The sequence below is a fragment of the Schistocerca serialis genome, chromosome 7, assembly GCF_023864345.2.
Source record: "Schistocerca serialis cubense isolate TAMUIC-IGC-003099 chromosome 7, iqSchSeri2.2, whole genome shotgun sequence".
NCBI classification, from domain to species: Eukaryota; Metazoa; Arthropoda; class Insecta; order Orthoptera; family Acrididae; genus Schistocerca; species Schistocerca serialis.
Genome location: NC_064644.1, coordinates 504,164,542 through 504,181,364, shown reverse-complemented (window position 1 = coordinate 504,181,364; position 16,823 = coordinate 504,164,542). Strand labels below are relative to the sequence as shown.

General features: G+C 42.0%; 1 long non-coding RNA gene across 1 annotated transcript; it reads left to right on the top strand.

Moving 5' to 3' along the window:
* Positions 1-13,094: 13,094 nt before the first annotated feature.
* On the top strand, positions 13,095-13,851 carry LOC126412827 (uncharacterized). The gene is made up of 3 exons (XR_007575350.1): positions 13,095-13,196; positions 13,351-13,461; positions 13,621-13,851. It is a non-coding gene; the product is annotated as an uncharacterized LOC126412827 (long non-coding RNA).
* Positions 13,852-16,823: the final 2,972 nt, after the last annotated feature.

Below are 16,823 nucleotides of genomic sequence, written 5' to 3'. Positions count from 1 at the left end.
CCGCGGTGTCGCCAAACACGGATGCGACCATCATGATGCTGTAAATAGAACCTGGATTCATCCGAAACAAAAGACGTTTTGCCATTCGTGCACCCAGGTTCGTCTTTGAGTCTACCATCACAGGCGCTCCTGTCTGTCATGCAGCGTCAAGGGTAACTGCAGCCACGGCCTCCGAGCTGATAGTCCACGCTGCTGCAAACGTCGTCGAACTGTTCGTGCAGATGGTGGTTGTCTTGCAAACGTCCCCATCTATTGACTCAGGGATCGAGACGTGACTGCACGATCCGTTACAGCCATGCGGATAAGATGCCTGTCATTTCGACTGCTACTGATACGAGGCCATTGGGATACAGCACGGCGTTCCGTATTACCCTCCTGAACCCACCGATTCCATATTCTGCTAAGAGTCATCGGATCTCGACCAACGCGAGCAGCAATATCGCGATACGATGAACCGCAATCGCGATAGGCTACAATCAGACCTTTATCAAAGTCGGAAATGTGATGGTAGTCATTTCTCCTCCTTACACGAGGCATCACAACAACGTTTCACCAGGCAACGCCGGTCAACTGCTGTTTGTGTATGAGAAATCGGTTGGAAACTTTCCTCATGTCAGCACGTTTTAGGTGTCGCCACCGGCGCCAACCTTGTGTGAATGCTCTGAAAAGCAATAATTTGCATATCACAGCATCTTCCTCCTGCCGGTTAAATTTCGCGTCTGTAGCACGTTATCTTCGTGGTGTAACAATTTTAATGACCAGTAGTGTATTTCTCCAGAAATGCTTCATTGCCACGGTAGATGGCACTGACGAATGAAAGTGACTCTGACCACGTGTCGTGTGTTCCTTCTGTTCTGCAAGTTGTGCGATTGACGCAGCGTACTGTAAGCAGCAGAATGGTGCGGTATTCATATCGGGAACAAGCCGAGATTGTGTGCGGCCAAATAGATGGAAACGGTCGAGAGGCAGCACGATTACACCAATATAAGTGCCCTCACAGACACCAACCACATCAAAAAACATTTCAAGCTCTTTTTGAGCATTTATGTCATCATCGGTCCTTTCAGACAGACCTAAGTACACAGAGGCGGCGGACTGTGCGCACACCAGAATTGGAGGACTGGGTTCTACGTCATATTGAGACGAACACTAGTACAAGCCCCAGTCAACTGGCCCGCCAGCATGATGTTGTACTATTATGTGTATCTTGCATGACAACTGCTACTATCCCTGTCACCTGAAACGAGGGCAAGGCTTATCAGCAGCGAATTTCCCTTTACGGGAAGGACTTTGTCTATGGTTTTTGCACTAGACCATCACGATTATGGGATTTATGTCATCAGTCCTCTTTACTGGCGAAGCAACCTTTACCAGAACTGGCATCATCATTCTGCACAATCGTCATGTGTGATCTACAGACAATGCTCGGGGAATGGTGGCGGTGTCTCATCAGTATCGGTTCAGCATTAGTGTGGGAAGGGATTCTTGGCGACCATACACTTGGGCCGGTTATTATTCCACAGCACCTGGACTTCCTACGCAATACTCTGCCTGGGCTGCTTGAGAATGTACCTTTGGCACTACGCCAGGTTATGTGGTTTACGCATGACGGAGTACCACCCCACTTCCGCATTTCATTTCGCCGACACGTCAAAAACATCTTTCCCGGACGTTGGACAGGACGCGGAGGCCCTGTAGCATGGCCTGCTAGATCACCGGATTTAAACCACCTGAATTTTCACCTATGTAGCCATCTTGAAAGCGATGTGCATGCTGAACCAGTTTCCTGGTGTGCAAACCCTCCAACAGCGTGTTCACGAACACTTGTCACGCTATTCGGAGGCAGGCCGGAATGCGCGAAAGAGTTCGGCAGTCCATAATGCGACATGTGAAGGCGTGCATTACAACCCACGGAGGCCACTTTGCGACGTGGATGCGATGCAGCTCTGTACTGTGTTCTGAGGCGATTTGTTGTCGATTCACGCACACCGTCCATTTCCGTACACGTGTTCATAGGAACTTTTTTCTTCCATTTCTCTTCAGAAATCCGTCCCTGCAGTTTGTAGCTTTTATTAAAGTTCATCCTGAGTACTTATCTCGGGATCGCAGGCGTTTTGCGGCTTGCAGTATATTCCAACAGAGGACGTTACTTACATCTACATCTACATCTACATCTACATTTATACTCTGCAAGCCACCCAACGGCGTGTGGCGGAGGGCACTTTACGTGCCACTGTCATTACCTCCCATTCCTGTTCCAGTCGCGTATGGTTCGCGGGAAGAACGACTGCCGGAAAGCCTCCGTGCGCGCTCGAATCTCTCTAATTTTACATTCGTGATCTCCTCGGGAGGTATAAGTAGGGGGGAGCAACATATTCGATACCTCATCCAGAAACGCACCCTCTCGAAACCTGGACAGCAAGCTACACCGCGATGCAGAGCGCCTCTCGTGCAGAGTCTGCCACTTGAGTTTGCTAAACATCTCCGTAACGCTATCATGCTTACCAAATAACCCTGTGACGAAACGCGCCGCCATTCTTCGTATCTTCTCTATCTCCTATGACAACCCGACTGGTACGGATCCCACACTGATGAGCAATACTCAAGTATAGGTCGAACGAGTGTTTTGTAAGCCACCTCCTTTGTTGATGGATTACATTTTCTAAGGACTCCCCCAATGAATCTGAACCTGGCACCCGCCTTACTAACAATTAATTTTATATGATCAAAAAAATGGTTCAAATGGCTCTGAGCTCTATGGGACTTAACATCTGAGGTCATCAGTCCCCTAGAACTTAGAACTACTTAAACCTAACTAACCTAAGGACATCACACACACCCATGACCGAGGCAGGATTCGAACCTGCGACCGTAGCGGTCGCGCGGTTCCAGACTGAAGCGCCTAGAACCGCTCGGCCATACCGGCCGGCTTTATATGATCATTCCACTACATATCGTTCCGTACGCATACTCCCAGATATTTTACAGAAGTAACTGCTACCAGTGTTCGTTCCGCTATCATATAATCATACCATAAAGGATCCTTCTTTCTATGTATTCGCAATACATTAAATTTATCTATGTTAAGGGTCAATTGCCACTCCCTGCGCCAAATGCCTATCCGCTGCACATCTTCCTGCATTTTGCTGCAATTTTCTAATGTTGCAACTTCTCTGTGTACTACAGCATCATCCGCGAAAAGCCCCATGGAACTTCCGACACTATCTACTAGGTCATTTATACATACTGGGAAAAGCAACGGTCTCATAACACTCCCCTGTGGCACGCCAGAGGTTACTTTAACGTCTGTAGACGTCTCTCCATTGAAAACAACATGCTGTGTTCTGTTTGCTAAAAACTCTTCAATCCAGCCACACAGCAGGTCTGATGTTCCGTAGGCTCTTACTCTGTTTATCAGGCGACAGTGCGGAACTGTATCGAACGCAACGAACGGGCGCTAACATAGAGACGCTATCCTAGTACGGGAGAAAGCAGCGCGCTTCCATGAGGACAACACAGTTGTGTTTATCGCGCAGCTGGCCGCGACCTGCAACCACCGACAACTCATAGCCCGACAGCCAGAACCGGCCACTGTTACGAATTGCGCTGGGAAGTTAATGGCGCCGGGAGATAATTCAAACTATCGAAGTTTTAAACCAATTTTGCTTCGAAACAGAGAATACTTTACGGAAATCAATGAAATTTTCACCGAAGGAAGTGTGGAATCCCTCTCCAAGTGTAGTCTTGTGGTTGTTACAACAAATATTGTATCAAATCTTACGTCGAAACCAGAGATTTTACTATAAAATAATCTATTATACACGTAAGACGCAGAAATTCTACGATAGATCTGTCGCCCCCCCCCCCCCCTTACTGTTCGACATATACATCGAAGAATCACATGTAATTACCAACTCAGCAAACGGCACATGACAGCAATCACATAAGAAATATTGCACATAATAAGGGTCCCATATCACTATGTGTTTTACGGTGCGTTCTTAGCATCAGATATCTCCATAGGATTTCTTAGTGGCGGCAAGTGACATACATACAGTAAGTCACTGAATATCCATGTCAGATGTCAGTTTTATGGTGAAATCAAAGAATAATGTATCGAAATCAATGAAACTTCAATCCCTGTCCACGTGTAGTCCCATGCTTTTAAAACGAATATACTGAACTTTGCGTGAATTCCATTGTATTATCACGTTAAGGTGTATCCCGAGTTTTTCAAGACAGAATCCATAATAGCCCAAAAAATTCGAGTAGATGATAGGGAAACAGTATCTACCGCTTTCTAGATCTCGTGGAAGAACTGGGCAATCTCAGTTTCGCAGACAAAGTCAATATTTATGGAATGTATATTGTTATTCTATCTCCAGAAATAAGACGTGTTTCAAAATTGGACAGCCTACTGCTAGCGATATATATCTTTAAGTTTGTACATCAGCTCAATGACAGTTCTTGAGAAATGGGAATGCCTACTTACTAGGGTGTTCATCCACCTTTTTTCGCACCCAATACAGTGGTATGATGCCGTGGAAAAGCTCTTGATAGATTGAAGGGACTGATATGTGGAATTTTTGAACTGGTAGGCCAATTATAATATTCTTGAGTGAAATATATTCAGATGAAAACGCTTCCTAGCGAGTCAGAGATATGCACACAATGTGAGAGTGCAGTGTACACAGTACGAAAGTTCTGCTGACTCTTTAATCCATTCAATAATCCTTAGGTCCATATGTTGAAGTAAAAGTCAACTGTCCTGCATGGCCTGCAGGACACACAAAACTCCAGTCGTCCCTCCGACAGGGGAGTTGGGTACTTCTTTTCACAGTAGAGCCTCTCCTGCAATTCACAGAACACAGCTCGTCATACAGGACTCAGAATGTCCCACATCTCAATATAGACATACATCAAAAGTAGGCTTCAGACGTCTCTGAGGGATTTCTAAATTATTTGTGACGAACACCATACAAGATCACAGTTTTGTAGCTTCAGAAAAGAAGCGTGAAAGTCTTGTACACACACAAGCGTTGCAAATGGTAGTAGATTCGTTGATGACGTATCTTCTACATCTTTGTAAGTCTCGAGGATGATACTTCATCATAACTACACAGGTTTTCCAAACATGCTTTGATTTTAAATATTGTTTACGTTAAAATACAAGTTTTTCACTGTTCGGTATCGGTCATGCTTACAAAAACTGACTATTATCAACACACATCTCACTAGCCAACGCAATGGCCGAGATATACCAGTGAACTGGAGTACTTCACTCCATCATCTAGAGGGGACATTATATAATTTTTCAATTTTGAGTCATAAACACGGAATTTTTACTTTGAAATTGGTTTTACAGGGCTTTGTGTCCACCCTAAAGCAATAGCGAGCCACATAGTCGCTTTTCTAAGATTTCGGTTTCTAGATTAACAGAATAGCGTGGAAGTCTTGTGCTTACTAGTGTTTCAGACAGCTTCAGGCATGACAGGGAAGCCCCATGATTTTCACTGCGAATGTCCTACATCTAAATATACATAAACAACTGACATATACATTAAACGTTTCCAACACATTCCTGTATCATCTGTGATTAATTGTAAGAGTGCTTTTACGGAAAAATGTATTACAATAGTGATACAGAAGCGGGGGTTGTTGTGGCTCAGTTGCTATAGTACTAGCGATTGTAATAGTAGTAATAGATTCAATAGATTCAAACCGTAGGTCTCATGGCTCTTTCAGGTTGCAATAGATTCACAACTAGCTGAAAGATTCTCAGCCAGCTGTACTGCGGTGATCCACACTCTCTTTTGATGGGTGACAGCATTACTTTTTTAACTAACACCGATTTTCGCCTTAAATTCGCTTTAGTGCGATGGAAATTTGATATCGACGTACACGAAACGTTAAACTTCAACCACCCTTACTAAAAACAGAATTTGATCTATTGTCTGGGCTAGCACTACTTTGTTAAGTCATTCCTCACATATATAATAAATGTTTTACGTTGTACATATGATAGCCAACACTTCTGGTAGATTTATATACGCCATTCACACGTAGCATTCAGGCTTACTAGTCATAAAAAATATATATTGAAGCAGCACGCAGAAATGTTTCTAGTCAACCCTCATGGTACACACACACATAATTGTTTTCAGACTTGAGTTTCCACTATATCCTCCACCGACTCAACTAGCATCGCACACATCAGTAATGAATGTGGTTCTACTCTCTGCAACGTAAAATGTGTTATTATAGATATCAGTAAGCCGTGAAAAGTGGCAACTGAGTCTATATAATGAAAAGTGCGAAGACATCCACATGAGTACTAAATGAACGCTAAATTTCGTTTACATGATACAACGTACAAATATAAAGGCTGTAAATTCAACTTAATACATAGGAATTATAACTGAGAATGCGAAATCAAACCAAAGATTGCGATTTATTGATAGAACACTTAGAAAGCGCAATAGTTCTACTAAACCCTGCTTACAAAAATGGTTCAAATGGCTCTGAGCACTATGGGACTTATCATCTTAGGTCATCAGTCCCCTAGAACTTAGAACTACTTAAACCTAACTAACCTAAGGACATCACACACATCCATGCCCGAGGCAGGATTCGAACCTGCGACCGTAGCAGTCCCGCGGTTCCGGACTGCAGCGCCTAGAACCGCATGGCCACCGCGGCCGGCAAACCCTGCTTACACCACACTTGTCCGCCGTCTTCTGGAAAACTGCTGTGCAATGTGAGATCCACATCAGATGGGACTGATGGAGGACATCGAGAAAGTTCAAAGAAGGGCAGCTGGTTTTGTATTATCGCGAAATAGGGAATAGAGTGCTACGGATATCATACGTGAAGTGGAGAGGCAACCAATAAAACAAAGGCGTTTTTCGTTGCGGGAATTTCTCTCGTGAAATTTCATTTGTCTTCCGGTGCGAAAATATTCTGTTGGCACCCACCTACAAAAGGAGAAATAAGAGAAATCACAGCTTGCACAAGAATATTCAAATTCTCGCTTTTCCCAAGTGCTGTTCCAGAGTGAAACGGTAGAGAAAAAGCTTCTTAATGCCAAGCACTTAATTGCGAAATGCAGGGTAATCATGTAGATGCAGATGTAGATAGAATTGTCATCAGATCGAGAGTTCAATGTAGCATTAATTTATGAAAATCCACGATTTACTGACATGAAAGTAGTGCTGTCAGATTATGACATCAATTATATCAGAATTCAGCACAAGCAATGCTAAACGTCATGAGGATGCAGGAGGCAGTAGGAACCACTGCCTTAACGTTTACCCGCAGGATATGTGGCTTGTAATTGAAAAGAGTCATGATGATCTCTTCATTAGCAAAAGCTTCCGGAACAGTTTCTCATTCGGAACTCTTTGAGGAGCCTGCCAAGGGCGAGGTGAAAATGAGAAAAACATGGAATAACCAACGAAACAATGAAATTCTAAGAGTCGGGGGAGGGGGGAGGATTGGAATGTCAGAATTTAGAATGCGGATGGAATACCAGAAAATCCTAAAAGGTAAATGCTAAGGCTCGATCTAGATGTAGTGGGCTTCAGTGAAGTGAAATGGAAGGAAGACAATGATTGCTGGTCAGATGAGTACAGGATGATACCAACAGTGGCAGAAGATGGTCTAATGGGAGTAGGATTCGTTATGAATGGGAAAGTAGAGTAGAGAGTACGTTATTGTGAACAGTTCAATGACAGGATTCTTCTCATCAGAACTGGCAGCAAACCAACACCGACAACGACAGTTTAGGTATACATGCGGACGTTGCAAGCTGAAAATGAAGAGATTGAGAAAGTATATAAGGATGTTAACACGTAATTCTGTACGTACAGGAAATGATAATCTAATAGCGATGGAGGACTAGGATGCGGTTTTAGGGAAAGGAGTAGAGGAAAGGGTTACGGAGAACAGTTACGCCGAGTTAGGCCGAGAGATACAAGAAAATTTCATTTAGATTACATCCTGGTCAGGCACAGATTCCGAATCAGATATTAGATTGTAAGGCGTACCCAGGGGCACATATAGACTCAGATCACAATTTGGTAATGATGAAGAGTGGACTGAAGTCACGAGAATCAAAGTGCAAAAAAGTGAGATATGGAAGTAGTAAGGAATGAAGAGATACGCATGAGGTTCACTGCAGTAATAAATAACTAAGTAAGTAGTTCATTTGAAGAGGATGAACGTCTCTAAAGAGGGAAATCACAGAAGCTAGGTAGAAAAAAGTAGATACAAGGAAGGTAATTGTGAAGAAACCAAAGGTAACAAATGGTTCAAATGGCTCTGAGCTCTATGGGACTTAACTTCTGAGGTCATCAGTCCCCCTAAAACTTAGAACTACTTAAACTTAACTAACCCAAGGACATCACACACATCCATGCCCGAGGCAGGATTCAAACCTGCCACCGTAGCGGTCGCGGGGTTCCAGACTGGAGCGCCTAGAACCGCTCGGCCAACCCGGCCGGTCATGGGTAACAGAAGGAATACTTTAGTTGATGGACGAAATAATAGTTCAGGGCAATTCAGGAATACGGAAATATAAGTCAATCAGCAATGTAATAAACAGGAAGTGCAGATAAGCTAAGGCGAAATGGCTACATAAAAAACATGAAGAAAACGAAATGGAAATGGTTGTCTGAAGACCGACTCGGCATATGTAAAAGTCAAAACAACTTTCGGTGAAACTGAAAGCAAAGGCGGTAACATTAGGAGACTACCGGAATTCCACTGTTAAGTGCGGAGGATAGGTAGAAAGAGTACATTGAGGGCCTCTATGAGGGGGACAACTTACCTGATGACGTGATAGAAGAAGAAACAGGAGTCGATAGGGAAGAGATAGGGGATCCAGTATTAAAAATTTACAAGAACTTTGGAAGACTCTAAATCAAATAAGGTAGAAGGGATAAATAACATTCTATAAAAATATCTAAAATCAGTGGGAGAAGTGGGGACAAAATGGATATTCATGTTGGTTTGTAGAATCTGTGAGACAGGCGATATACCATCAGACTTTCGATAAAACATTATCCACACAATTCCAGCGATTGCAAGGGCCGACAAGTGCGAGAATAATGTCAAAATCAGCTTAACAGTTCATGCATCCACCTTGCTGACACAGAATAATATACAGTAATATAGAAAACCAAGGATTGTTTGATGCCTATCAGTTTGACTCTAGGAAGGGTTAAGGCGCCAGAGAGGCGTTTGTGACGCTGCAGTTCATAATGCAAATAAGACTAAAGAAAAGTGAAGGCACGTTCATACCATTTGTCGACCTGAAAAAAGCTTTCGACGATGCAAGATGGTACAAGATGTCCTAAATCCTGAGAAAAATAGTGTTAACCTATAGGGAAAGACAGGAAATATATAAAATGTACAAGAACCAAGAGGGAACAATACGAGTGGAAGACCAAGAAGGAAGCGCGCGTATTAAAAAGGGGTGTGACAAACGGATGTACGAGTATTCTTTGGCCCCTGCTGTTCAATCTATACATCGAAGAAGCAACTGCGGAAATAAAAGAAAGGTTCAAGAGTGGTATTAAGATTCAAGGCGAAAGGATACCAATGTATACTTATAGTGAAGAGGAATTACAGGATCTGCTGAATGGAGTGAACAATCTAATGAGTACTGAATGTGGATTAAAAGTAAATCGACGGAAGACGAAGTAATGAGAAGTAGCAGAAACGAGAACATCGAGAAACTTAACGTCGTAATTGATGATCACGAAGTATATGAAGGAATTCTGCTACCCAGGCAGCAAAGTAATCCATGACGGATGGAGCAAGGAGGACTTAAAAAGTAGACGAACACTGCCAAGAAAGGAATTCCAGACCAAGGTAAAAGTCTACTAATATCAAATATAGGTCTTCATTTGAGGAATAAATTTCTGAGAATGTGCGTTTGAAGTAAAGCATTGTATGGCAGTGAGACATGGACTTTGGGAAAAGCGGAATAGAAGGGAAAAGAACCATCTGAGATGTGATGCTAGGACAAATGCTGAAAATTAGATGGACTGGTAAAGTAAGGAATGAGGAGGTTCTCCGCGGAATCAGCGAGGTAAAGAATATATGGAAACCACTTACAAGAAGAAAGGACAGGTTGACAGGACATCTGTTTAAGTACCATGCAATAGCTCCCGTGATACTTAGAGGGAGCTGTAGAGGGTAAAAATTGTAGAAGAAGACAGAGGTTGTGTTACACCCAGCAAATAATTGACGATTTAGGCTGCAAGTGCTACACTGAAATGAAAAGTGTGGCTAAGCAGGGGAATTCGTGGTGGGTCATATCAAATCAGTCGGTAGACTGATGACTCAAAACAAGACCGCCCAAGAACAGTGGAGATATACGTCTACAACGAGAAAAACATACAGTGCACTCACTTTCAGAAACTCAACGCATGTCAACAAAAACATGTACCGATTTTATGGAACACTTCAGAAGAAGTCTATAACATGATTTTTTAGGATGTTGTTCACATATTGCATTCCAGCACAGTAAACAACTGAGAAAGGTAACGGTATTTCTATTAAAGTGCGCGTCATTTATGTTGGCGGCCGAGTTTAGGTTCCTTCTGCGCATCTGACGTCACAAAACACAGTCAGCCAATGAACAGAGAACGACGTTGCCAGATCTCGACTGCAGTGCAGAGCATGGACGAGTGTCTTCAGTTTTAGAAACGTTCAGTAATAAATAAAGTAATAGAACAAAAGCAATGTCTTGATAGCAGACTTTCTTTTATACTGCTTTTTCGCAATAAAGAACAGCGGTAATTGTTTATTTCCTATTGTACTTCGACGAAGCGTGAGTAATTCATAGTTATACTAACAGTGTTTGTCAGTATTTTGCGTGACGTGTTATACTCCTCATTGCATCATGTAAGCAGACGAGCCGCGGTAGTGTATCGGATAAGGTGTTTGGCTTCTACATTAAAGGTTATGAGTTCAAACCTTGTGTGGTACTTAATATTATCATTATTTAAAAACAATATCGAAGTGCCTTACTTCACGAATTATATTCGTTTGAATGCAATTTTTTGAAATTTCTAGTGCTTTGTCTCTTCATTAACCCTTTCGCTGCTGCAGACACGTGCTCCCCACATTCCGCGCTGTGGGCGATTTTGTCATCACTGTACTGCTCGCCTGTGCAGACACATGGTGTTCCCACTGCTTTGACACGCTTATCATTCGATTTCAAAAAATCTATTTGGCCCAAAACTTTGATTTTTACACGGCTTCTTGACTGATACCTTCCCCCCATAAATGACTTAATTTTGTTTCGATGTTCAACGCAGTTATTATGCAGCATTAAATGTAGTAAACCATTGCACGAAATTTTGAAGAGTTTGCAGAGGTAGAAGTCCATAGCGTAATACTTCCGTATGGTCGATTTTAGTTGCCACAATGTTGAGAATGAAATGTGGACAAGATACCTAAATTTCATATAAAATTTACTGTATAATAATATCTCATTTAATTTAAGGACCGCATAGGTGTCGTATGTAATATTGAGAAATATTCCGTCTTTCGCGACTGTAATAAAAGTTTTATTTACACCGGACGCGTTTGGTTTTATTTTAAAGCACTTCAATCAATGAAAGGTATGGCACATACACAACGGTACTCATGTTCTCTTTCTTGTTTTTGTTCCACAGTCGCAGTTTTACCAATGGTACTGAAATATATTCCTCCTCTGCAACTGTAATAAGCGTCTTATTTAGACCAGACACGTTTTTCTCTTTTGTAGCATCTTCAGTGGACAGTATTTTGTCTCCTCAATTGCCAAGTCACCTATCGTAGTTTTGTGCTGCAGTAACGCAATATTCATCGTTTGTGTCGGCTGATCAGTGTTTTAGCAAATAAATGCTGTTTGTGTGTGCCACACGCAAAAATTGTATTTGACATAGCTCAGAGCACATCACTGATACACAGTATATTCAAGTCCTAATGTTTTTGTAAGTCCACAGTTTTGTTTAATATATTTTGTCTACTTCCCTTTGATTGATTGAAGTGCTTTAAAATAAAGCCAAACGTACTCAGTGTAAATAAAACTTTTGTTACAGTCGCGAAAGACGGAATATTTCTCAATATTACATACGAGACCTTTGTGGTACTTAAATGAGATATTGTTATACAGTAAATTTTATATGAAATTTATGTATCTTGTCCACATTTCATTCTCAACATTGTGGCAACTAAAATCGACCAAACGGAAAGTATACTCTATGGACTTTTACCTCTGCAAACTCTTCAAAATTTCGTGCAATGGTTTACTATATTTAATGCTGCATAATAACTGCGTTGAACATCGTAACAAAATTAAGTCATTTATGGGGGGAAGGTATCAGTCAAGAAGATGTGTAAAAATCTAATTTTTGGGCCAAATAATTTTTGTGGAATCGAATGATAAAGAGTGTCAAAGCAGTCGGAACACGATGTGTCTGCACAGGCGAGCAGTGCAGTGACAAAATCGCGCACAGCGCGGAATGCAGGGAGCACGTCTTTGTAGCAGCGAAAGGGTTAATGCGGCCGTGGTGGCTTTACTTCACGAACTGCGCGCTCCCCCCTAAACGTAAGCTTGCGAACTATGCTATACTATGGTGCTGCTTCTATTGGCGCGTGCGTCGTGTGCAACTGGCAACGCAGCAATCTCCCGCGTCTGGGCGGGCATGCGCGAGCCGCCAAGATGAAAGAATTGAACTATAGTCTACATCGCTTATTTTCATTCGCTTATGTCGTATGTGAGCAGTGGCGGGACTAGTGCCAGGGCTATCTTTGGTTAGGCACTATCGATTCTCTCTGGCTGGTTTGTCTTTGGAGCCTCGGCCGGCTCAGGATATAGCGGGCAGAACGGAGTGGAAAGTAGTGATGGGCTAAACTGCGATTTTCCGATATCAGTGATTTCTGTGAATGCTACTTTTCAGTATCTGTTATTCTTAACTGTGATTTGTCGCAGTTAAGGAACATAGGTCGTGTATCCCTCCGCCACTGCGATTTCTGCTACTTTCGCGATTTCTGCGACTTCTGCTACTTCTGCGATTTCTGTGACTTCTGCTACTTCTGCGATTTCTGTGACTCCTGCGATTTCTACGACTTACCACCGTATGAAAAAGTTACATCTGTCAACACAGAAAATTGCATCTCAACAAACCTGTCATTGGCAAGTATGTTTTACGTTTTTTCTTCCGTTGGCTTTAATTTTGTATTTAAGAAACAACTGTGAAAATATTAATAGTGTAATTAATATGTAAGTAGCCGTACAGTATCGTAATAGTTCGTGTTTAGAAATTGAATTCTAACATATTGTTATGTTCACAGGTACCTGAACTACATTTCAGTCACTCAGTAAAGTCATAATTCAAAATATCGTTGTCAACAGATCTGAAGAAATTGCCACTGCGTCTTTAGACCGTTTTCGTCAGACGAGAGGTTAGTTTCTAAGTGTTTCGATGGACTTAATTACTTCAGTGAGATCGTTCTTGCAAATGTGACATTCATTATAGCAAATATTAGCAATCCACTCTGTCAATTATATTGCTAGTAATTAGTGACAACAAAAATTGTTTAATACTCCTTGTGTTTTTGCAGACGCAGTTCTGACTCTGATTACTGGTTGCTGTACGTATCTATCCACATCAAGGCTGTTGAGAGAGACTCGTGAAGATTCAAGACAGCTCTTAGAGGATTTGCAGTTTAAAAGTGAAATAAGTGTGTGAGTGATTAAACTGTGTTTTATTGAAGTTGTTGTGCGATTTTAAACGAATAATAAATGTTAAATACAGTGAGTGAATAATAAAAATCTCATTTTCCACATGTTAAGCCGTCCAATACCCGTAATTTGCCGCCACTTACTTATTGGTAAACACTTGTTGGATAGCGACGTGCCCCCCTCCCTTCCCTTTAAGTGTATTACTTAAAAGTAACACAGAAAAAGCTTGCTTATGTAGGTGGTAGTAGTGTAGGCAAAAAGTTCTTGTGTGTGAAGTTGCCATGTAGAACACCAGGTGTAAAACTTTTCTCCCGAGTCTTAAACTGTGTCGGAACAAAAGTGAGGCATTCATATGACTCAATAATACTGTTTTCATTTCACTACACTTATACAGATGTCTGAGTTCTGCTGTGTTAACATTGCAAAGTCCTGTAGGCATGTGGAGTGTTAACCAAAACTGTCATATTGGAAGCAGAATCAAACACATTTGTTACGTTACTTGATATTTTCAGGAGAAAAAGGCAATGTTGCTTCTTATTAATATAATACATTCAGAGTCACAGCAGTATTTGACCAACCATAACTGATGCTCAATGTGCATGTCGTCATATAATATGAAGGGCTTATTTCAATAGTGGTACAAGTCCATTACCTCCACTTCTCTGTCTATAATGTTTCTGAAATTAATGATCCAAACAAACATAAATAAAGGTTCATCTCTAGCAAGAAGCCATATGCTTCAATATTTCTGGTATCTCAACTGCAGATTTTTCGGCGCTCATTTAACTTTACGACTCTGTATCTCAAAATAAACAAAAATGGACTTGTACCACTATTGAAATAAGCACTTCATATGCACACACAGCACATCACATCGATCTCGTGAGTCACAAGGCTCTCATAACGAAGTACGTACGTCGGTCAACAGATGGCACTAGGAAAAGTATGTTAACTGCGCTTTTTAGTTGTTACTTGCGACTCTTAGTTGCGACTTGTCACGGAAATCGCAGTTTCACTCGATAGCGTGTCGCAGAGATGAACGTAGTACGAACTTTGGCCTACAGATGGCAGTGCTAACTGCGCTTTTTAGTTGCTACTTGCGACTCTTAGTTGCGACTTGTCACGGAAATCGCAGTTTCACTCGATAGCGTGTCGCAGAGATGAGCGTAGTACGAACTTTGGCTTACAGATGACACTGTTAACTGCGCTTTTTAGTTGCTACTTGCGACTTCTAGCCGCGACTTGTCACTGAAATCGCAGAAAGGAGTATGGAATTCGGCCAACAGATGGCTCGCGGCGTTGAATGTGAAATGCTACTTGCGACTGCTAACTGTGACTGAAATCGCAGTTAGATTTTGTAAAGTTGTTATTGTGATATCTGTGACTTCTCAATCACTGTGATTTCTAACAGATACGCGATTTCCTGCCCACCACTAGTGGAAAGGGACAACAACGGTGGGCACGGAACGAGGAAGTGCGCGTATTAGCGAGACGTTGGAGAGACGACAGCGAGCACGGTGTGCCTGAGTACGGGCGGCAGTTGGCACTTGATCGTACTGGGGTCAGTAACAGCGGGCCGGCGCTGTGGCTTCTTGGCAACCTCGTGAAGCTATGCAAGTGCTCGCTTCCGTGAAGGAACACGCTGTTACTATCGGACTAAGCAACGTCCGGTGTCTTCGCCAAATCGATCCAGCAGGTGGCATTAAGTTAAGTAATTCAAGTCCTACCAACGATTACTGAAATATGATGATGATTGCTCTTGAGGCAGCAAAGTGTTGCAAGGACCGTGATGTGATATTTCACGCCTCTTATTAAGTTTGTGCTTCGCTCCTTAATAGTATTGTTCTTACTTCAGCTGGCAAGTGTCTAAAACATTGATACGTGTGCGCAGCCTTACCGAACGATCTACATTACGTGTCTAAAGATTGCCGTGTGGTACCTTACAGGCCCAAATAAGGTGCTCCATGTGGTGTTTGGGTTTTAATGAGCCAGTTCCGTTTGCATCATTCGTGTACGTGGTTCTGCTTAAAGGAATGAAATCAGTTTTATTGTCTTTTCTGTATATGTTTGAGTATTCGGGTGAAGGAAGGGTTGTTTGGTTCCCTGTTGTCGCTTCTGATTTATGTTTCAGAGATTGGAAGCAGTGGGCCACCGAAGTGCAGAGCCTCCCCCCCCCCTTTTAAATTACTAGCGGGTGTACGGGTGGTGGACTTTGCCTGAGCTCGCGTGTGCCGTTTGGTTCCGATTTCGGTGTTCTGAACGGGGTGGAAGTACAAACGGAGTCCGCATCTTAATTCGAAGATAAGTACTCAGTCGCCTCCACCGTTCGTGGTCAAGTCGCGGCCTCACAATCTCGGGCCTCAGTTATTGTACAAGCAGCAGTTTTCTAAAACTTGTGGCGGCTCTGCAAGGTTGCCCGGGTTAAATGTTTCAAATATTTGTCTTAAGAATTTTGAGGGATTTCTAGAAGAATGTGTCTTAATTGAAAACGTTCTCTAAAATTGCGGTGCAATTCAGCCTTAGTGGCGTATGTCAGTTTTTGTGGGGAAATAACTGGGTTATTATTGATCAAACTGTCTATAACATTGTAAAGTTGTTTGGTAATATCTCGCCCGGGAGGGGCGGTTTTCAATCTATGTGGAAATAATAATTGATTTCCTGTTTATTTGATGTAAAGCTTATTTTAAATGATTTTCTTGGCCCGAGTGGCGGTTTTTTTGTTTGCAAAGAGATTAATTCGCTTGTGATTTCATATAACTAGCAGTTTGTAAAATTGGCCTGAGGGGTGGGCTTTTAAATGTTTTTAAAGAGATTAATTCATTTGTGGTTTTATATAACAAGCAGTTTGTAAAGTTTGCCTGACTGGCGTTTCTTAAAGAAATTATTATCTGATCTATGATTGTAATTCTCTTAATGATTTCTCTATGATGCAAATAAATATGCTGAAATGAAATGGTCACTGTATGGGTCAAGTGCTTCCACTTCCTTTATATTAAAGGTTAAGGAAATTGCAGTTCAAAATAGAAATAACGTTCTAATATGGTATTATATTTTTGGGTAACTCTTCCCATCTAAAAGGATA